The sequence below is a fragment of the Tachysurus vachellii genome, chromosome 3 (genome assembly GCF_030014155.1).
Source record: "Tachysurus vachellii isolate PV-2020 chromosome 3, HZAU_Pvac_v1, whole genome shotgun sequence".
Classification (NCBI taxonomy): Eukaryota; Metazoa; Chordata; class Actinopteri; order Siluriformes; family Bagridae; genus Tachysurus; species Tachysurus vachellii.
Genome location: NC_083462.1, coordinates 11,078,119 through 11,098,308, shown reverse-complemented (window position 1 = coordinate 11,098,308; position 20,190 = coordinate 11,078,119). Strand labels below are relative to the sequence as shown.

The 20,190-nt window shown below is 38.2% G+C and overlaps 1 protein-coding gene across 4 annotated transcripts in view; it reads right to left on the bottom strand.

Annotated features, from left to right (window-relative positions):
• The window catches only part of LOC132842823 (thyroid hormone receptor beta), a 104,255-nt gene extending 102,730 nt beyond the window's left edge, over positions 1-1,525 (bottom strand). For 2 of the 4 annotated variants that reach the window (XM_060865709.1, XM_060865707.1), the window contains exon 1: positions 1,106-1,525. The gene's annotated coding sequence lies outside the window, so the exon portion shown is untranslated. The remainder of the gene's footprint in view (positions 1-1,105) is intronic. The other 2 variants (XM_060865713.1, XM_060865714.1) reach the window with 2 other exon arrangements.
• Positions 1,526-20,190: the final 18,665 nt, after the last annotated feature.

Genomic DNA, 20,190 nt, shown 5'->3' with positions numbered 1-20,190 from the left:
GTGTCTGTGTGTGTATATGTGTGTGTGTGTGTGTCTGTGTATTTATGTGTGTGTTGTAGGTGTGAGGATGGCGTCAGGCGTTATTAAAATGTAGCTGTATCGTTTCTTTTTTGTTGTTTGTTTGTTTGTTTGTTTGTTTTTGCTTTATAAAAATTAGCCATTAGCCAAAGAGTCGGCTCTTTTTGTTGAGATGAGCCAAATGATATGATTCACTAAAAAGAGCCGGAATCCCCATCACTTCGAGCACAGCCTCTCCCTTCAGTGTTTGACCTCAAAAGCCCACCTAGGGTGGAGAGTTCCAAATTAACCCTAACTCCCTTCATAAGTACACTACTTAGGTTATGAAATTACAGCACGAGCAGTGCACTGTATTCTCCAACGGAGTCATTTAGGAGTGAACCGAGTATGCGCTCGCGCGGAATTCTCTAACACACTGCCTAGTTGCGTAATCGCCATCTACGGCGGCAAGCGAAGGACAAAAGACACGTTTAATTCCCTAACAGCGAAGCGCGAAGTCATTAATTCTCGAGTTTCACCACTCCTGTCGCACCCCGAGTGTTATTATTCAGGTTATTGTTACGCTTTTTAACGCACCACGCTCAATAACAACACATATATACGTGTATAATTATGTTGTTATATGATTTCGTGCTAAATATTGCGACATTTTCACATTTTTTCACGCATTTTTTTCCCTGTAAAAAAACAACCGTGTGCAGTGTATGATAAAGTTGTGCGTACTGTTAGTGAACTTAATGACACGGTAAATAAACCATCTACATGTTTATATATTATGTGCACGAGGCACAGCTCGCGCAGCTCGAGCACTACGCATGAAAACACACATATTTCACATCCTCCATTGCTTCTGAGCAGCGAAACTGACACCTCCAGTGCCGTATAACCACATCCGCTCTCGGAAAGGGCACAAACGTTACGGCCGGTGTGTGATTCAACACAAAAACAAGCGATTAACTAAACATGTATGTATACACCAGCGCTGGCACGCGCGCATCCACGCGCACACACAGACATTAAGTAGCGAAGCGTTTTGATCTTTTCCGTTCGGCTTTGACAAGCGTCAAACACAAGGAATGTGACTCACCTCGGAAACCCGCGGGAAGTAAATAGCGCTCAAAAAAGTCTCCTTATTGTGTCTGATTTCAAGAGAGTCCGGAATCGGAGGACCGGTGCGTCCTAGAACGACCTGCGGCGTGAGAGAGAGTCAGAGCCGGTCAGGTCTCAGCACGGAGCCGGGCGAAGCCGCGCGCGCACACTTACTTACACACACACACACACACACACGCACGCGCACCCATACACACACACTTACACATACGCACACGCACGCACGCACACACACACACACACACTTACACGCACGCACGCACGCGCACAAATACACACACACAAACTTACACACATACACAAACACATTCACTTTCTCACACACACAAATACACACACTTTCACACACACACATACACACACTTTCTCACACACATACACACACTTTCACACACACATATACACACACTTTCTCTCACACACACACACACACATTTTCACACACTCACAAACACACACACAAGTGCAGCTCTTGCATTTGATCGCTATGAGGAATCAGAGAGCAGGGTTGTTTTTTCTTTCTAAAGGACCAGGTTGTGAGCTGTGCTCTGCTCTAGCAATATGGTCGACTTTAATGGTTAAAAACACACCCAATTTACTTTATCTTACATGCTTACTATCACTAGGTTGTTGGATAAAGTTGTGCGTACTGTTAATGAACTTAATGACACGGTGAATAAACAGTCTAAGACACCGATTGTTTATATATAATGTGCACAAGGCACACACACTCTTTCTTTACTTTTCATTCACACATCCTTAGTCAGTACTTTATCCTGGACAGATTTGCAGAATTGAGTAAGTCACAGGATCACAGGACATCACATACTGTACACATAAACACACACACTCATTCGCAGCAATCCGCATACTAACGTAAGAGAACCCAGAGGAACCACAGCAGGAAGAACATGAACAGGATCAAACCTGTCTTTCTATTTAACCCTGCACTACAGTCTATAAATCTGAAAATATTATTATATATTTTGTGTTCTGTTGGGTGACAGGCACCCATTGGATTTGGATACAAGTCATTAGTAAGATGAAAGGTAAAAAAAATGGTGAAAAATAATGCTTGCCTGCATCTAGATGGACCCAAATCTCCAGAACATCTGGCAGCACACCAGTGCATGCTGTTATAGGGTAATAATCAATGTGTGTAATAAGGAATGTGTGAAGCTGTCCAGTGTGTTACAATCCATATATCAATTATTATACAGTAACAAACATCACAACATTAATATTAAATTTAATATCTAATATTAATATATAGACAAATATTCATTCTTCCACGAAGGCTAGTTTTATTCGTTTATAGTTACATTTTATTTCCGTTTGTTTATATACATCCACAAGAGAACTGTTTATAGCAGCTTCACCAGTCTCTACATGCAGCTTCACAGCTTCATGTTTCTTAAAGATTCTTTGCTTAATACTACTTTTTTCTTTATCATCTATGCATGATTAAGTACAAGTCAGAATTGAGAATTCATCAGCACTATGGTTTAATATTTTTTATTTAATACAAACTTTAAATGGAAAAAATTCCCCAATTCCAATATACAAAGCTTAGTTTGTTGGTTAGTTGTTTAGTTAGTGTAGTAATAGTGTACAGTGTTAAGTCATTGTGAACAGTTTCCTACCCAATTTGCTGTTCTTTATAAATTATTTGTGTAGTTAATAGTCTTAGAACTGCTAATCTTTTCCTACTAAAATATTTGTCTTTAAAATGTCTCAATCGGTTCCATAGTTCAGCATTCAGGGCGGCTATTTTAGGTTCTGTCTGTCTCTCGATCCTGTCAGTGCACTGGAAGCTTTGCTCCAAAAATCCCCCAATGCACAGCAAAAACCCGGGAGCATCGGTGCTTACTACGTGTCCATACTAGAAATGACTTATATTCTAATTTTAAGAAGCTTTTCAGCTGGACAAAAATTGCTGACAAACCAAAATATCAGCCAACCTACAAATCTACAACTGCAGGTATCTTATTATTGTTGTTGTCGCTTTGAAATGATTAGTTACTTTAGTAATGTTTAACTTTATTTACATTCAATATATGGTTTATTTGAGTGAACTTGAACTTGAACTTTTAATGATTTTTTAAAATCCACTAGCTAGCCAACAATCCTGCTTGAAGTACCATGACACAAGGCTAAGAAATTTACATGACATATGAAAATTAAATAATTGATATATTAGTGTTTTAGGGACTGATAAGGAAATTAGTATGTCACCAGAAATCAGTGTCCCAGTGAGTATTGATCCAGAGTCCTTACCAGTGCCTGATATACTGATTAATGACCTAGGAAGCTAGAGATCTGATTGAGACACAGCCAAAGTCAATAACATCTATTTCACATGCCATAGCATAAAAAGTAAGAATTTATAATTTTGACCTTGACTATAGGTAATAAACAAGTAATATTTATTCACAGTCTCAGACTTCACATTTCTTCTACACTGAATATCCCAGTACATGCATTACATGTAAAACTCAGTGTATATTACACCTGCTCAGGATATAACCTCTCTATTTAGCAACAGGGTTTTTTCCAAGCATTTTTTGGCAGCGCCGCAATTCGAAATGTCCCGAACTTAACAGGTTTGCTTTGGGTTCACTCCAAGAGCACTGTATATCAGTACTGGCAAGATAACTGCGGAAAGACACTCCTCTACTGCCCTGGACTTTGTCAAATGAATGAGAAGAGAAAGTTAGAATAAGTTAAATACTTGCCAAAAGTAAGAATTTTTTTCAACCTCTTCAGGTCACACTTAAAATGTGTAGTAATAGTATAGTAGTATATTTGGTACAACCTCACTGTTTGTCATATAAAACTCCAATTCTAGCTGCAGTCCCAGACATCTTCAGGGTATAATACAAACAAGATTTACATGGTAATAACTTAAACTATGAAACTCATCAGGTTAAGGTGAAAAAGAAGACGCAAAGTTTGCCATTTTCACAGGATTCAACTTTAACAGGAATGTACGAATCTATGTTAGCTAGCTAGCTGACTGGGTGTGGCTTCTTCAGGATCGATTTACACCAGTGGAGCAAAAACAGACAAAACATTCGGTTATATTGTGTCTAAAATGTCTGCTCTATGTTAATTGCTTGTTGCTAGTTGAATGTATAGCGCTCTATCTCTCTGTTCTATCTGTATAGCGCTTTTAACAATGAACATTTAAAAAAAAAAATTTTTTAATTATAAAGGTTTACAATTTTAAATTATATTTATCTCTAATGAGCGAGCCTGAGGCAATGAAAAGACTCAGTGAGATGATATGAGGGAAACCTTGAGAGGAAACTCATTTGGCTCATTTGGGTGACACCATAAACAATGGCCTTCCTACAACTGTGTATAGTCAAATGGAGTTTTTTACGGTCATCTCATGGTTGATAACTATTGTGGGAGAGAGGAAAGTTAGCTGGTGGTCGGGAATTGAGCTGCAAACTGGGTGAAAGTGAAACTAACAGCTATCAGAAACACTATCCGAAATAAAGTTACTGTAAAGTAAATTTTACGTATCTTTAGTATGTATATTTCATCTGGGAATATTTATGTTGAAGTAAATATAATCTTTAGAGTCAAGTTTTAACAGTCCTTACTGTCCAGTTATGTACCTAAATCATACTGAATGATGCCTAATAAAGCTCCAGAAGATAGTACCAATTCAAGGAAACAAGGAAATGTAATTTGGTATCTTTATTTTTTGAGACAGGTTATTTAAAAAGAATTTTAAATGAAAACTAGAAAAGTATAGCAAGCAACAAGGGTAGTTTTTAATTACCATGTCAACAGGGAACCAAGAGCAAGCCACATGAACTAGATATGGAAAGTAGGTGCACAAATGGGACTTGAAGAAGAGGTGGAGGCAGAATTAGGCAAGGAAGTGACCTAGCTCGTCAGTATTACATGGACCCCCTAGGAGGGTCAGAACTTAGAATACACGCAATATTCGTAAATATATACATGTAAAATATATCCATTAAAACTCACATGTTCAATAAAAGCATAAAAACCAGGAAGGAAAAGCTTTATTCATTCAATACTCCACTTTCTTGACATACGACCATTATTACGTCCATCGTCCAGACCGCAATTTATTTATTTATTTAAAGTTTTTTGCTTGGAAATCTAAGATATCATGTAGCTTTAAACTTCAAGCCTGGTGGATAGAGCTACAGGAAGAAATATCTCAGGAGGAATAGAGGTGTCACATCCAGGGAAGGAAGGCGACAGACCCGTACGCAGGATAGCTTCAAAGGAATGGGGTTTAATAAATAATAAAGACAACACAGAAAAGGACGAGAACTAAACCAGTACAAATGACGAGACCTAACCTTGACTAAACGTAACCAATGATTCCGTGCTGCCGTCGGCAACAAGGATCACTTAAATACATAAAACAATGAGACACAATTACAGTAGGAACAGGTTTGGAGACAGGGAGGAGTGAACGAAGGCGGGGCAGACACGTGACAACAACAACAACAATAACAGCACATGGTCAAAAGTCCAGGCTAATCCCTGACAAGAGGTACACATGCCTGGAGTCCAGGTGCAACTGTAAAACACTAATCTAAATCTTATCTCATGTACATGTGATTATAGAGATTATACTTTATTCCATTCTAATTGTATTTTAACTCAAATATTCCGCATAAGTATAAACAGGACAATCGATACCCTGTTCCAACATGTAGTATGAAAATACCCAGTCATCTCGGATTCCTGGAAAATGATAACACACTTAATCTCACTGATTATTGACAAGACTATCTCTCTTAATCCTAAATTATTATGGCTTTAAAGCTAATAAAAAAGCTTTTTTTTTTCCTCCATGTCTCATAGCAAGCAAAATGGCTCACTCTTAAAAAAGTGGCAAAAAGAGTTGAAAAAATATAATATGGGAATATTATATACATTATATAGAACATGAGATATTTTACTGATTTATTTATTTATTTATTTATTTTTTAGAAATGAAGGAAGAACATTACCTTGATTTTTAGAGGAATAAATAACTTAATAATAAAATGCACTTTTCCCCCTTTTTCCTCTCTTACTATGGGGAATTGTACTTGTTCTTCATGTTTATCTTTCTCTAAGCTTATCTTACCCTGGGGTTGAAATTAATTGAATCCTGTTATTATAATTTTTGAAAGACAATAGAGACGTTGTTTAAAAGAAAGAAAGGAACCGATTTACTTGCCATCTTACTGCAAGACCCTTCAACTAGGAAGTAGGACCTAAGATAAGGGTTAAGATGATCTCAGGGATCGGACAAGATAGAAGTCTGTGCCAAGGGAATTGAGACAAGCATTAGTCACAGCTTGAGTCAGACTCAGACAGAGGTGCATAGCTGGAATTAATGATAGTATTTAAGTCAGAACTAGATGCTAGAACAAGATCTAAATAAGAAATTTGAGCAACAGTGGAAAGGATGCTAGGAGGGGCATTAATGTTCCTAGGCTAATAGACAAAATGCACAGGTTATAACAAGCAACATCTGGGACTTATTAAGTACCTGGTACAGGGAAACAAGAACAGGAATCATTGACCAAATAAGTAAATTGGGTAGGGTGGTTGGAGTAGGAACACCTCGACTTACTCACTTATCATTATAACAGCTTTACATTGTCATATTTTATTTCAGTATGCAGAATGGCACATTTCCAGAGCTCCTGGTTTTATCCTAAGCCCCTTTGTTGTGAAGTTTCACACATTCCCCCAGTGTTTGTGTGATTTCCTGCAGGTTCTCTTGTTTCCTCACCTGCCCAACATGCTGGTAGGTAGACTAGCTGTTTTAATTTTCAGCTTTAGGTGTAAACGAGCATGTGAATGCATGTGTGCATGCTGTAGTGTGCAGGTACGCCCAATGATCTTCAGTCAGACTCCAGATCCATCTGAGATACATGGAGCTTAGTATATGAATGATTCAACAGAGCTCAGTGGTGGTCATGTGACCACCACAGGTGTGAATCCTATACTGTAGGTGTGATGAGGTAAACGAGATAAACAAGTGGTAACGACTATAACGCTTCATAAAATCAGTGATTTCAAAATGACCTGGATGATAGCAAACATTATCATAATTAGAAATAACGATTAATAACCGATTAATGGAAACGCATTTAAATGACATTTTGAAAATTTAATATGTGAACACTGGTTAATGTGTATTTTTTTTTTCATGGGGATTCTCGTGCTTCTGATTTTAACCACCTGACTTTTCTCCCTCAAGCACAGAAATAATGGCCTTTTCAGTTTTACCCTTCACATGCAGAAAAGCTTTGAAGCTTGTGGGAAGGATAAAATAAATGGTCATGTGAAGATGCAAGTGGGTAATAAACCGAGATGTGACACAAAGATAACACTTTAGATCAATAAAGTATTTCTAAAGTATAGAGCGCATGCTAATATATGCCATTGCTCTTGGCTTGCAAATGATAACTCATAAAAGTTTGGCTTTGAGGCATTTATTCTGTTCTCATGTTTGACATATTTACAATAAATGTTTACATCTACAGCAACTCGGCAAATGCCCTAATCCAGAATATACAAAAGTGCTTATAAGTCTCTATCACTGAATACATTAACTCTGGTTCACTAGGTTACAGACTTAAGATACCATGAACCTTTTTTTATTATTATTTTTAAATATACAGACATAGAAAAAACAGGGGGAAAGTGCTAGTTCATGTATTTCATTATGAAGTACATTTGAAGTAGTTCAAGTAGTTCAGTATTAACTCTTCAACCGCCAGTGACTCAGCTGTCCGGACATCTAGGGGAAGTTTATTCCACCACCTCGGTGCCAGACCAGAAAATAGTCTTGTAGTATACTTACCTCTTACCCTGAGAGATGGTGGAAACAGTTAAGCAGTGCTGGTAGCTATGAGGGTGAAGTGCGAGTAGTGATATGGCTTTGAGGTAAGAGGGAGCTGGTCTGTTTTTGGCTTTGTAGGCCAGCATCAGTAGCTACCGGAAGCCAGTGGAGGGATCGCAGCAGCGGGGTGGTATGCGAGAACTTTGGCAGGTTGAAAACAAGCCGTGCAGCTGCAGTTTGGATCATTTGCAGAGGACGAATTGTGTTCATAGGTAGACCTGCCAGCAGTGCGTTGCAGTAATCCAGTCTTGAGATTCTGTGTGGACAAAACTGGCCGAATCCTTCTAATGTTGTAAAGAAGGAACCGACATGTGCGTGTCACATTAGCAACATGCGAGGAAAAGGACAGATGATTGTCCATGGCAACACCAAGGTTGAGAGCTGTGACTGAAGCGGAGAACAGATCGTTTTGCAGGGATATTGCAAGATCATAACCTGGGGATGAAACACCTGGGATGATCAACAGTTAAGTTTTGCTAGGATTGAGCTTCAACTGAGGGGCCGTCATCCACGATGATATGTCTGCCAGACATGCTGAGACTCGAACAGAGGTTTGTTTTCCAACCCGAAGCTGTGGGTATATTTGTTTTTCACATATATTTTCATATTTTCATATTTTATATAGTTTTTATATAGTTTATACTTTTTATTTATCTATCTCCTTTTGGTTATATTTTTTATCCCAAATTGCATTCCTTTTATGTTTGAATACCAGACAGTTGCAAAAAGCATTTCACTGCATGTCGTACTCTGTATGTGTGTGTATGTGACAAATAAAATTTGATTTGATTGATTTGAATATCCAAATATAATAATAAATATAGCATACTCTTCTAGGAAAATAATTAACTTTGGCATGGTATGATGCATCAAGTTGATTTCAATGTTTATTTTCTATAAAACAAGAAATGTTCTAAAAAGATCAATTCCTCTTACACTGCAGTAATTTTCCTGTATGTACAATCCTTCATTTATTGATGAATGACATCATACTTTTGAACACAAGTGGTGATGTGGAATCATCAGGAAACAGGTTAATTCTTTATATCATTTACATTATAGCAGTTGTAAACAGCCATTCCATCACTAGCCTCTCTTTTTCATTACTTTAAAATCAAATCAATAATTCAATAATTAAAAAAAAACATAGTTGACATGGTAGTTGACTCACATCAATGATTACTGTTTTTTGCTTTTTTCAAAAATGAGATGAAATCAAAACCATAAAGTAAAAGAACGAGTACATTAATATAACCTGTGATTTGCCTTGTAACTAGAGCTACTTTCGGAGCTGCTGGTGAAGGAAACAAATCACTTAATTCATAAAACTTCTAACCAATCATATTTGAGAATTCAACAGTTTAAGGTAGACAGTGCAATGCAAATCCCATTTTCCAAACAGCAAGCCATTTAACCCTGAACTGTTAGTGAAGTTGTATCCACTTGCAATTGTAAGTCAATCTGGAAATGTGTACCTCCAAAATATCCCAGTAAAAAGAGCACCGCTAAACCATTAGGAGACCTGCAGTCAAACTGGTCAACAGCACTGTAATCATGTTATACAGAAACATGGCTCTGCACTCTGTTGCTGTTGATGATGGATGGTTCATTTGTCACCCATATGAGGATGGGTTCCTCTTTGAGTCTGGTTCCTCTCAAGGTTTCTTCCTTTACCATTCAAGGGAGTTTTTCCTCAACACAGTCACCTGAGTCATCTCAGACTTGCTCATTGGGGATAAATACATACACATTTAAATACATCTAATATTGATCTTGATTTTTGTATTATATTAATCTTCATATTATTCTTTATAAGAACCTTTTGTTCTATGTATATGTTCTGTAAAGCTGATTTGAGACCATGTGAATTGTAAAAAGCGCTATACAAATAAACTTGAATTGAATAGAATTAGGGGGGCACGGTGGCTTAGTGGTTAGCATGTTCGCCTCACACCTCCAGGGTCGGGGTTCGATTCCCGCCTCCACCTTGTGTGTGTGGAGTTTGCATGTTCTCCCCGTGCCTCGGGGGTTTCCTCCGGGTACTCCGGTTTCCTCCCCCGGTCCAAAGACATGCATGGTAGGTTGATTGGCATCTCTGGAAAATTGTCCCTAGTGTGTGATTGCGTGAGTGAATGAGAGTGTGTGTGTGTGTGCCCTGCGATGGGTTGGCACTCCGTCCAGGGTGTATCCTGCCTTGATGCCCAATGACGCCTGAGATAGGCACAGGCTCCCCGTGACCCGAGGTAGTTCGGATAAGCGGTAGAAGATGAATGAATGAATGAATGAATTAAATTCAAAATTCATGTGTTCACACTGCTTTAACCCAATGAGATTTCACTGGTGCTGGTAAACCGGTGCTGTCATTCTCCGCTTTCTAAGACCAACCTCGTGTCCAACCCATCCAAGATGATGCGGACGAAAGATGAGAAAACGAGTAATAGAAACTGCTCAGTGACTGATATCATGAGCACAGCACAAGCTGATAATCACTCGCTTTAGAGAAATCCATAAATAAGCAAGACCCTTTTTGTTTCTTTCAAATCCGGCTCTATGACCTTGACTCAATTTTTGGTCCGTTTTCTTACACAAGTCTCTTCCTTTGGTTAAGAGGAAGAGGCCTAGATGAGGAAAAAAATAGACTTTTAAAAGCTTAAGATGTTTTTTATTGATGTATTTTTTGTGGCTTTCCCATTGTTCTATTGTCGTCTTTCATCATCTCTGATCCACCCTGCTTGATCTAAACAACAGGCATCCGGATCGTTTCACCACACACTTTATGGACTGTAGAATAGCACTCTACAGTATAGTCAGATGGTGTCTGCTGCTATGCTAGTACCAGGATGCAGAAATCCAAAATGATTGTACTGTTTCTGTTACATATAGACTTGACATCACCTGCAAAATTTTACTGAAGCACCACAGCGCTGTTGAATTCATTTCAATTCAATTTAAAGCGTCTTTATAGGAAGATAAATTTTCAAATTAAATCTAAACAATGGCAAGGACAAATGTCCTGAGATGATATGAGGAGGAAACATTAAAAGACTCAATGGGGAATCCATAGCCATCTGGGTCGCAGTGGATAGTGTGATTATAAATCATTTCCATACTATAACTGTACACTATATAGTCAATTGCAATTGTCTATCCAGGGGCTTTTGAGCAACTTAAGAGTATGAGAGTATATACATTATTGTTTAAACATGAATTTCCACATAACAAAGCGATCAAATTTTCATTCACAGAGATCTAAGTGCAAAACCTGCCCACAGCAGCCCAAAGCCACCTCCATGGTCTCCAAGTAGCACTATCCACAACAATCCCATGTATCTCCTTCCTGTCCATCTAGGGCTAGCCCAGTTTTGAACTATTGAATCTGATTGGCCAGGAGATGTTAATTAATTTTCTGTAATAACAGTTCTGTCAGTAAATCCAGCTGTACTTTTTATATTAATGCTTGTTTTAATGCTTTAAAGGTATAGTTTCTATAGAAGCAACTAATACAGGAACAGGAACTTACATAACGGATGCTCCACAGAAACAGATTATAAAAGTCATGTAATTGTTGATCTGGTGATGTAAGTACAAATAAATGTCCTGCAATGAGAGATTTCTTTTTTTTTTTTTTTTTTGGATAGAGTCTCCAGTGTCATTACTGTGTCACAGTTAGAGGTAAAGCTGTAAATTGACACTTTTGATACTTCATTTTATATAGATGTGTATCTTGGCAGCACTTAATAATGTTCATTATTGAAATGAGTATAAGAGAATCAGTTCAATTTGGTTCAATTCTGAAAGTGAATCAAGTGAATTTTCTGGCTAGTGTAGGTGACTAGATGAATAAGTATCATCAAGCATAAACCACATCAATCTAACTAAGTATTATAGATTCTTAACGGTTATTAAGTGTTATTAGATTGTTATTATACAGATTATAAAGTGGTTATGATGCTTATAAAGTGGCAGTGATTATAGTTCAGGTATCCAGATTATCCATCAGGTATCCAGGTCTAACAAGAACCTCACTGTGCAATGTAAATGGTCAGGTGTACAACAAGATCAGCAACAATTAAAGTTGAATTAAACTGTTAAAAACTTTGCTCTTCTCCTATTCATTTGATGATTAGAGAAATATTAAAAATATTAAACCCAGGCTTAGTGACTATAGGCTGTAGAGTCCTTCAAATGTCGAGCACTACAATGAATCTGAGTGGACAATTTCTACTATTCTAGAATTTGTGGTGTAAAGTGTGTGCGTGTGTGTGTGTGTGTGTGTGTGTGTGTCTGTGTGGTCACTTTGACCTTTTGTACTCCTGGTATGCTTATAAATAAACAGTCTTGAGTCAGAGGTCATTTCCACCAAGGCCCTAGGCTAGCAGTCAAGTGTTGCTTGATGAAATGAAAGCCTTTACACACTGATAACTGTTTAAGGTGGACTATATAGATCAGGTATCTTCCCCAGGTATATTATGCCCTGTAATACTTCCCTTTTACATGTAAGACTTGAAGACATGCTCTGTCTCTCTATGTAGCCTTACATGTGTATTTTCCATACTTCATTTTGTGTATTGAGAAACTTTACAACTTCTAATTAACTCTCACAGCCTCATGTTTCACTCGTTGTGAGCCATTATACTGCTACCATATAGGAGTAACTTAGTCTATAGGGGCAGGAGAGGCAGAGCCGTTCAAACCTTTATAAAATCCTCATTCACAGTGCTTTTTAAATTTTACATTGTAATACTAATTACCTCTTTTGAGTGATCAATGATTGTGTCACAGCACGCTCACTGCTTTAATAAGCGCCATAAAGTTAACATTACTCCTATTGTGTAAAAATGTAGGAGAATTACAACAAGTGCTAATAGTGACAAACTGGGGCAGGTATCATGCTGCCCTCTGCTTGAACTGTGAACATTTTCAGATGAGGAGGAGTAGCACGCAGGACAGTTAATCACAGGGTTGAAAGAGTCTTCTTTTTTGTCCAAATTTAAAAATATTCCGTGGCTAACAAAATCCCGCCAAGAACAAAAATGAAAAGGTGAAAAGTAAACGCATACAGTGCGTCCTTACACACAGAACCATTTCATTTCCTTCTTATGTCTATCTTACCTAGATTTTGTACATTTTGCGAAAGACAGATTTATGGAGCTGATGATGTTCATACATTAGAATGTAATGCATGTGACCTTGTTTTACAATGAGAGAGAAAAAGAAGCAGAATATGTCGACTTTTTCTAATGACTGGAAGTTTTGGATAGTTTCTAGTATTTTATGTGATTGTTGAGATGTAATTTTTTTTGGAAATTTTGCTGAAATCTTGTACTGTATGTGAGTCAACATACATCCTCTGTCAAACACAACGGAGCAAACAGAGCTCACATCGAACTGCCTGACTGTTACTGTTACTGTTACTCTAAAAATTGACCAGATATTGACCTACAGCATAAGGCAAGTGTGATATTCTATTAAATTCATTTTGTTTAAGTTTATGTCGATAATACTTGATAAAAATGTACTCTACCCCACTAAAACCCAGGGCCATGAGCCGTTGCTGCTCGGTTTAACGTTCAGCTTGTGTAATCATGAAAAGAACAGCATGAAAAAAACTGAGAACTTTGATACTGGGGTTGATTTGGCCAGAAGTCCTTAGTAATAAGTTGTTATGCTCATGTACAATTACGCTGCACGGTGCGACCAATATACTGCTACTCTGTTGTGTTTAACAAATTAATATTCAGTATAAATTGTAAACATGGTGAAATTAAGACATTTTTGTACTATATCCTTCTGAAGCTTTCAGCTTTTCTGAAGTGAAAAGGGAAAAATTAATGAAAAATTTTGTTGTATTTTATTAGGCTTATGTTCATTTAACTGTGGTATGTAGTAAGAATAACAAAACTTGATCAAATTGTGAGAAAGCTATACTTAGCTAGTAATGTTTTTCTTTGTAGTTTTAGCAGGTTTTCTTTGCAGGCTGAAACCAAATTAGATGTTACAAACATATGATGCCACCTTTGCAATAGGATAGTTTGTGAAATTTCATCCCTGATAGATATTCCACAGAAAAAAAGTAAATATAATTGTTGTAAAGTGGAAACATTTAGCAAAAGCAGCGACGCATCCATGAAGCAGAAGACTACAAAAAGAAACAGAGTGGTAAACAGAGTAGTAAAAATCATCAACGCTCTGCTGATTCCATAGATGAAGAGTTCAAAACTTCCACTGACATTAAAATCAGCACGAATCTGGTTCCCATGACTGCATATCTGGGGTAGCTAAGTGGTTAAGGTGTTGGACTATTGGTTGTCAAGCTGCCACTGCTTGGGCTGCTGAGCAAGGCCCTTAAACTTCAATTGCTCTGTTGTTTAAACTGATATAAAATGTAAGTCTCACAGGATAAGGGCATCTGCAAAACAATGTAATGTAACATCACCATGTATTATGCCAAGCATCGGCTGTAGTGGTGTCAAACATTTCGGCAGTGAAAACATGTTCGCTAGAGTGACAAATCACACTTCTCTGTTTCTTAGATTGATGGATATGGAGTCTGGGTTTGGCGGATACCAGTAAACATTACCTGCCTCACTTCATTGTGCCATCTTTAAAGTTTGATGGAGGAGATATAACATTATGTGGCCATTTTCCAGAGGTAAGGCTAAGAGGCTAGGCTCCTTACATGTGGTGAAGGGAACTCTTAATGCTTCAGCGAACCCAGACATTTTAAACAGCGCTATGCTCTTCATCTTTATGGGAACACTTTGTGGTTGGCCCTTGTCTATTCCAGCATGACTGCACCCCAGTGCTCTAAGCAAGGTCCATAAAGACATGACTGGTTGAGAGTGTTGTGGAAGAACGTGACGGATTTGCACAGATCCCTGACCTTTAACCCCAACAAACACCTTCGGGATGAACTGAAACTGGAACGGAGATTAAGAGCCAGACCTGAAGCTGTTATAGCTGAAAAAGGGGTGAAGGCACCAGCTTAGTTTTTATGTCCATGTATTTAGATTGCAATGTCGGTTTAATGGTGTATACATGTGTGCGTACAGTATGTGTGTGTGTACGTACATATATTTAATGTCACATTTTGCTATTTTGCTATACACCACACTGTGTGTAATAACACAAGATCCACTATGTTGTTGCTCAGTGTTAGTGTACAGTACAGCCTGTGTTTTGGCAGATCAGCTGCTTGGAATGAAATTCGTTTGACTTTCCTCAGCATTCATTTAGATGGAGCAGCATGTTCTTGTCAAAACCACTGGGCACTTACAATTACCCCTCCATCTCAGGCTCCATCCAGCCCTCGAGAATGCAGAGCAGGATGTAGAGATGCACTGTGGAGGCCTGTCTGTCTGTTTCTACAAGAAAGCAGTAGCATGGACAGTTTTATATTTTAACATGTAACGTCATGGTTTCTTCTAAGCTTATTCAGTCTTAAAAAAGTTCCATATGGTACATTGATGCTGTTATAATGTTACAGACATTTTTGCTTAGCCTGTAATAAATAAGGCTTAAAGAGATGGCTGTTGTTTTTTTTCTAAAGTTTACTTGGCTCTAAAAGCAGCAGGAGGTTTTCCAAACCTGAAACCCAGCTATGACGTGCAGACTGTTGTGCCAAAGCAGTCCTCTGCTTCCATCATGTGGTGGGTCAAACAGATGACCAAAAAGAACTGAAAAGTTCTAGGAGAACTGAAAAGTCTAAAACAAACAAAGAAAGAAAATAAATGAATAATATTTATTAACGCACACCACATATTGTACAATTACAGAGCTGTATGCTTGGAGAGAGAGAGAGAGAGAGAGAGAGAGAGAGAGAGAAGTAGAAACACTCTTAACAACATATGTGTGTGAACAGGAATATTTATTTGTTTGGTTTTTTTCAATTAATTATTGAAATTTATATATACACATTATATATATTTATATAATGTGTATATATATATATGATGTATATATTATTTTATTTTTTTAGCAGTTTTCTTAGGATTTTTTCAAATGTTTGCACACTAAATTTTCAATATTTTTTAAGGAATTTAATAATTACATGCTTTGTTCTGCCCCATTTCTATACAAATATGGTTTTATTCTGTTACAAAATAAAGTTCATGTCAGGTCTGAACATGCTGGTCACCTGATCATCAGATTTCTGGGAACGTGAGTATGATATATGATTATCTTCTTTTATTTGCTTTCTTTAAACTTTGCTCTTATTTTATTTGCTTTCTTTCTTTTCCGCTCTGTCTTTAAATACCTAGATGCTTAAATAGCATTCAATCATTTTGGATAAAATTGTCTGCAGACTGAATAAACAGAAATGTAGTAAGTCTCACAGAAGTATACTGAGAGCATCCTGAACTTCTGGATCAGTGTCCAGGAGCATAAACAGATAGTGAAAACAGATGAGAACATAATCATCCTTTTTGTCCTCTATTAAAGAAATTAACCGTAAATGCTGCATCCTTCATCACTGTAGATAACTTCATGGATTCTCTTCTCTTTGTAAAAGATACCTGAGTGAACAAGGTGCTAATCCCTATCTATGGATCATCTTTTTACTCCAGATGGTCAGGGTTCTTAGTGCCCTGCTGTCTCCCAACCAAGCAGAGCCGCATTAATGCTTTTGTACTTTTTCAGTCTTTTGTCATTTCAAGACTGGATTACTGCAACGCACTGCTGGCAGGTCTACCTATGAACGCAATCCGTCCTCTGCAAATGATCCAAAATGCAGCTGCCCAGCTTGTTTTCAACCTGCCAAAGTTCTCGCATACCACCCCGCTGCAGCGATCCCTCCACTGGCTTCCGGTAGCTGCACGCATCAGATTCAAAACACTGATGCTGGCCTACAAAGCCAAAAACGGACCAGCTCCCTCTTACCTCAAAGCCCTCATCACTCCTTGCACTGCACCCCACACCCTCAGATCTACCAGCACTGCTCGACTGGTTCCACCATCTCTCAGGGTAAGAGGGAAAGTATACTACAAGACTCTTTTCTGTTCTGGCACCAAGGTGGTGGAATGAACCTCCCCTAGGGGTTTGGACAGCTGAGTCACTGGCTATTTTCAAGGGGCGGTTGAAGACCTACTTATACAGGAAACACTTCAACTAGCACTTCTTTCCCTATTTTTTGCATTTATTAAAAAAAACTGACACTTTTTCATTGTAACTTTGAACAATGTTTTAAACTCATGGTATCTTAAGTATGTAACCTAGTGAACCAGCATTAATGTATCCAATGATAGAGATTTAAGCACTTATGTACGTCACTCTGGATAAGGGCGTCTGCCAAATGCTGTAAATGTAAATGTAAATGTTTTGTCCAAGAGGCAAACACTCACTTTGCACTGTTCGCTCGTGTCTGTGTTCAGCATTGAATTTCTTTGTCATGTCTCACTCCACAGTGATGTTAATGGCTCATATGATATAGACACACAGGGCTTTAAGAATTGATAGTTTTTCTGATTTCACGTAGCCTACCTTATTCACACGAATGTTTCAATCTTCAATGTAAATACAATAGAAGCCTTAGCATTATAGCACAGTGAAATTATTTCATTGCACATCCTAACTTTGGAGTTTGGGGTCAGAGCACAGGGTCAGCCATGATACAACTCCCTCGGGTGGCAACATTGGCAGATTGACAGTGCTGGGGCTTGAACCCTGATCTTTCTATCAACAACCTTCAGCCTTAACAAATTTGAGCTAGCACTGTCCAGTAGTGATGGTGATATCAAACCCATTTCTACTCTCTGTGATTCCCCCAGTGCTTGCACATAATCATCTAATATTTGGAGGTGTTATCTTCAACCACTACACACTAATTCAACAGAGGGATTGATGCTATTACAGTTTATTAAGTATGTATGTGTTTACTTGATCCCTCAATCTACTGTATGATATACAGAATGCACACTGTTCGGTGCTATTTGTGTATTTGTCCTGTAGTGTTTGTATTGTATTGTATTTTGTCTCGCACTGTTTGCTCACACAATCACTTTATGCAGCTAGGACAACTTACTTATGTTCTTAGCACTGTGTTGTTCTATGTAGCATCATGGTCTTGGAGAAACGTTGTCTCATTTCAGATATATATGGTTGAAATGAGGGGGGTACGGTGGCTAATACTGATATCTATACTTTATATTAGTGGTTAGTGGTCGTGTACTGCTCTGACATCATAGGAGAATCTACTTACAGACTCCTATAAAATACCAAGAGCTTCTTTTCTCACTCATATGTTCCAAGTCATATTAATGAGAAGTGCAGTGCAGAAGTAGTGGAGAAAACCCTTGGACTCAAAGAGATATATGACAGCCAGAGACTCCGACTTGTTTACTTAGCGATCTGAGACAATAATCTCGACGGCATGGAAATTTAAACTTTGGAAGCTGACTATGGGTTGGCACTCCGTCCAGGGTGTATCCTGCCTTGATGTCCAATGATGCCTGAGATAGGAACAGGCTCCCCGTGACCCGAGGTAGTTCAGATAAGCGGTAGAAATGAGTGAGAAAAGTGTATTCGTATAGTACATTACAGTGCTGTGAACCAAAATTAACGGTAAAGTACGAAGATGCAGATGTTGATTCATGCCAGAGGTGACGTTAGCAAGAAAAAAGACCTGACTCTACATGAGGACGAAACCTTGAGAGGAAGCAGATGAAAAAGTAAATGCTTCTTTTATCAGAGTGAAGAATTAGACCTCTTTACAGTGTACAGAAAGGTTTAATCAACCAAACAGATTGCAGGGACGATCTCTATGGAAATATTATGAAAAGGAATTCTGGGATGGACAAAGAGTCTGTTGAGTTTTTTCTTTTGCTGTGATGTAGAGTTAGTGTGTGTATACTGTGTATTGGTCAACATAATAAAACTGCAAATGTTTTACATTCAACATGCTATTACTATTTGCACCTCAGCACACAGGCTTTCTGTATTTTATTCATATATTGCATATATACTGTGTTGCTAAATTTTTCACCACAGCGAACAAAAACCAGCCAGTTTTTTCTCTCCATCACTAACTTCAACACTGAATGTCATGACTTCATTAGAACTCTCTACTGCTTTGTCCACCTCTTCATCTATCTAATAAACTCCAGAACTTCATTTCAAGTCAAGGCCATTACAGTAATCCCATCAATACATGTACATAATCATCACCACTAGAGGGAATCACAGCATCTCAAATGACCCCCACATTTTGTCTGCTTGATTCCTGTAAGAAGATTCATGGTCCTATTTGGAGGCAATAATGCATCACATATGGGTCTTTTCACCGTAAACTCCAATTTGACCTTTTCTAACTGTTTCTCTGGAGAATCCTTCCCTTATGCTGATGAGCTGTCAATCAAACAAAGCCGTTCGGCCAAACCCATTCGGCCTGCCATGGCAGAGATAAGGCATTATACACAGTCGAAAGCACACACAGACACATTAGTCTTTTCTGAGAGGTGCATTTCTTAGAAAAAAAAAAGAAACATTTACTCATGTCACTGTCAAGAAGGAAAAAGAGAACCTCGGATGTTTTAATGAAGAAAGAATTGACAAATCATGAGTTATTGACTGTCATTCGTTAGTCAGTGCCAAGGTAAAGCTTTTTTAACCTAAAGACCTTTGCATATTTATTCAGGTTAAATAAAAAGCAAACCAGCCACTGAGCCACGATCGCTCAGGTCTGATAGCAAATCATTACTCTGATGAGACGTTATACAGTCTCCGAGCTGAGGATAACTGCCCTTCTAAAAGAACGAGAACGAGACCTTCTTATCTGACTCACTTCCATCCAGCTCAGCGTGACCTGCGGTATACGGTATGTGTGACCTCTGAGCTTTATAGAAACTAAGCACAAGAAGGTGATTGTGCTTAAATTATTCTCAAAGGTTAAGCAAAATAGTTCATTTAATTGTCTCATTAGTGTGAGTCCAGTCTCTGTGCCAGTGCTAGCCTTTAAAAAAAATCCTTTTTCTTCATTTCCTCTTCTGTAGCTTCTTAAGAAAGGAGTAGAGAGATGCAGCGCTATTGGACAGACTGGTGAGGAGGGCAGACTCTGTAGTGGGAAGTGAGCTGGACTCACTGGTGTCAGGCACAGAGATAGACCCTTGACAGACTGCTCTCCATCCTGGACAACAGCCACCACCCTGACACCTGCACAGCATATTGACCAG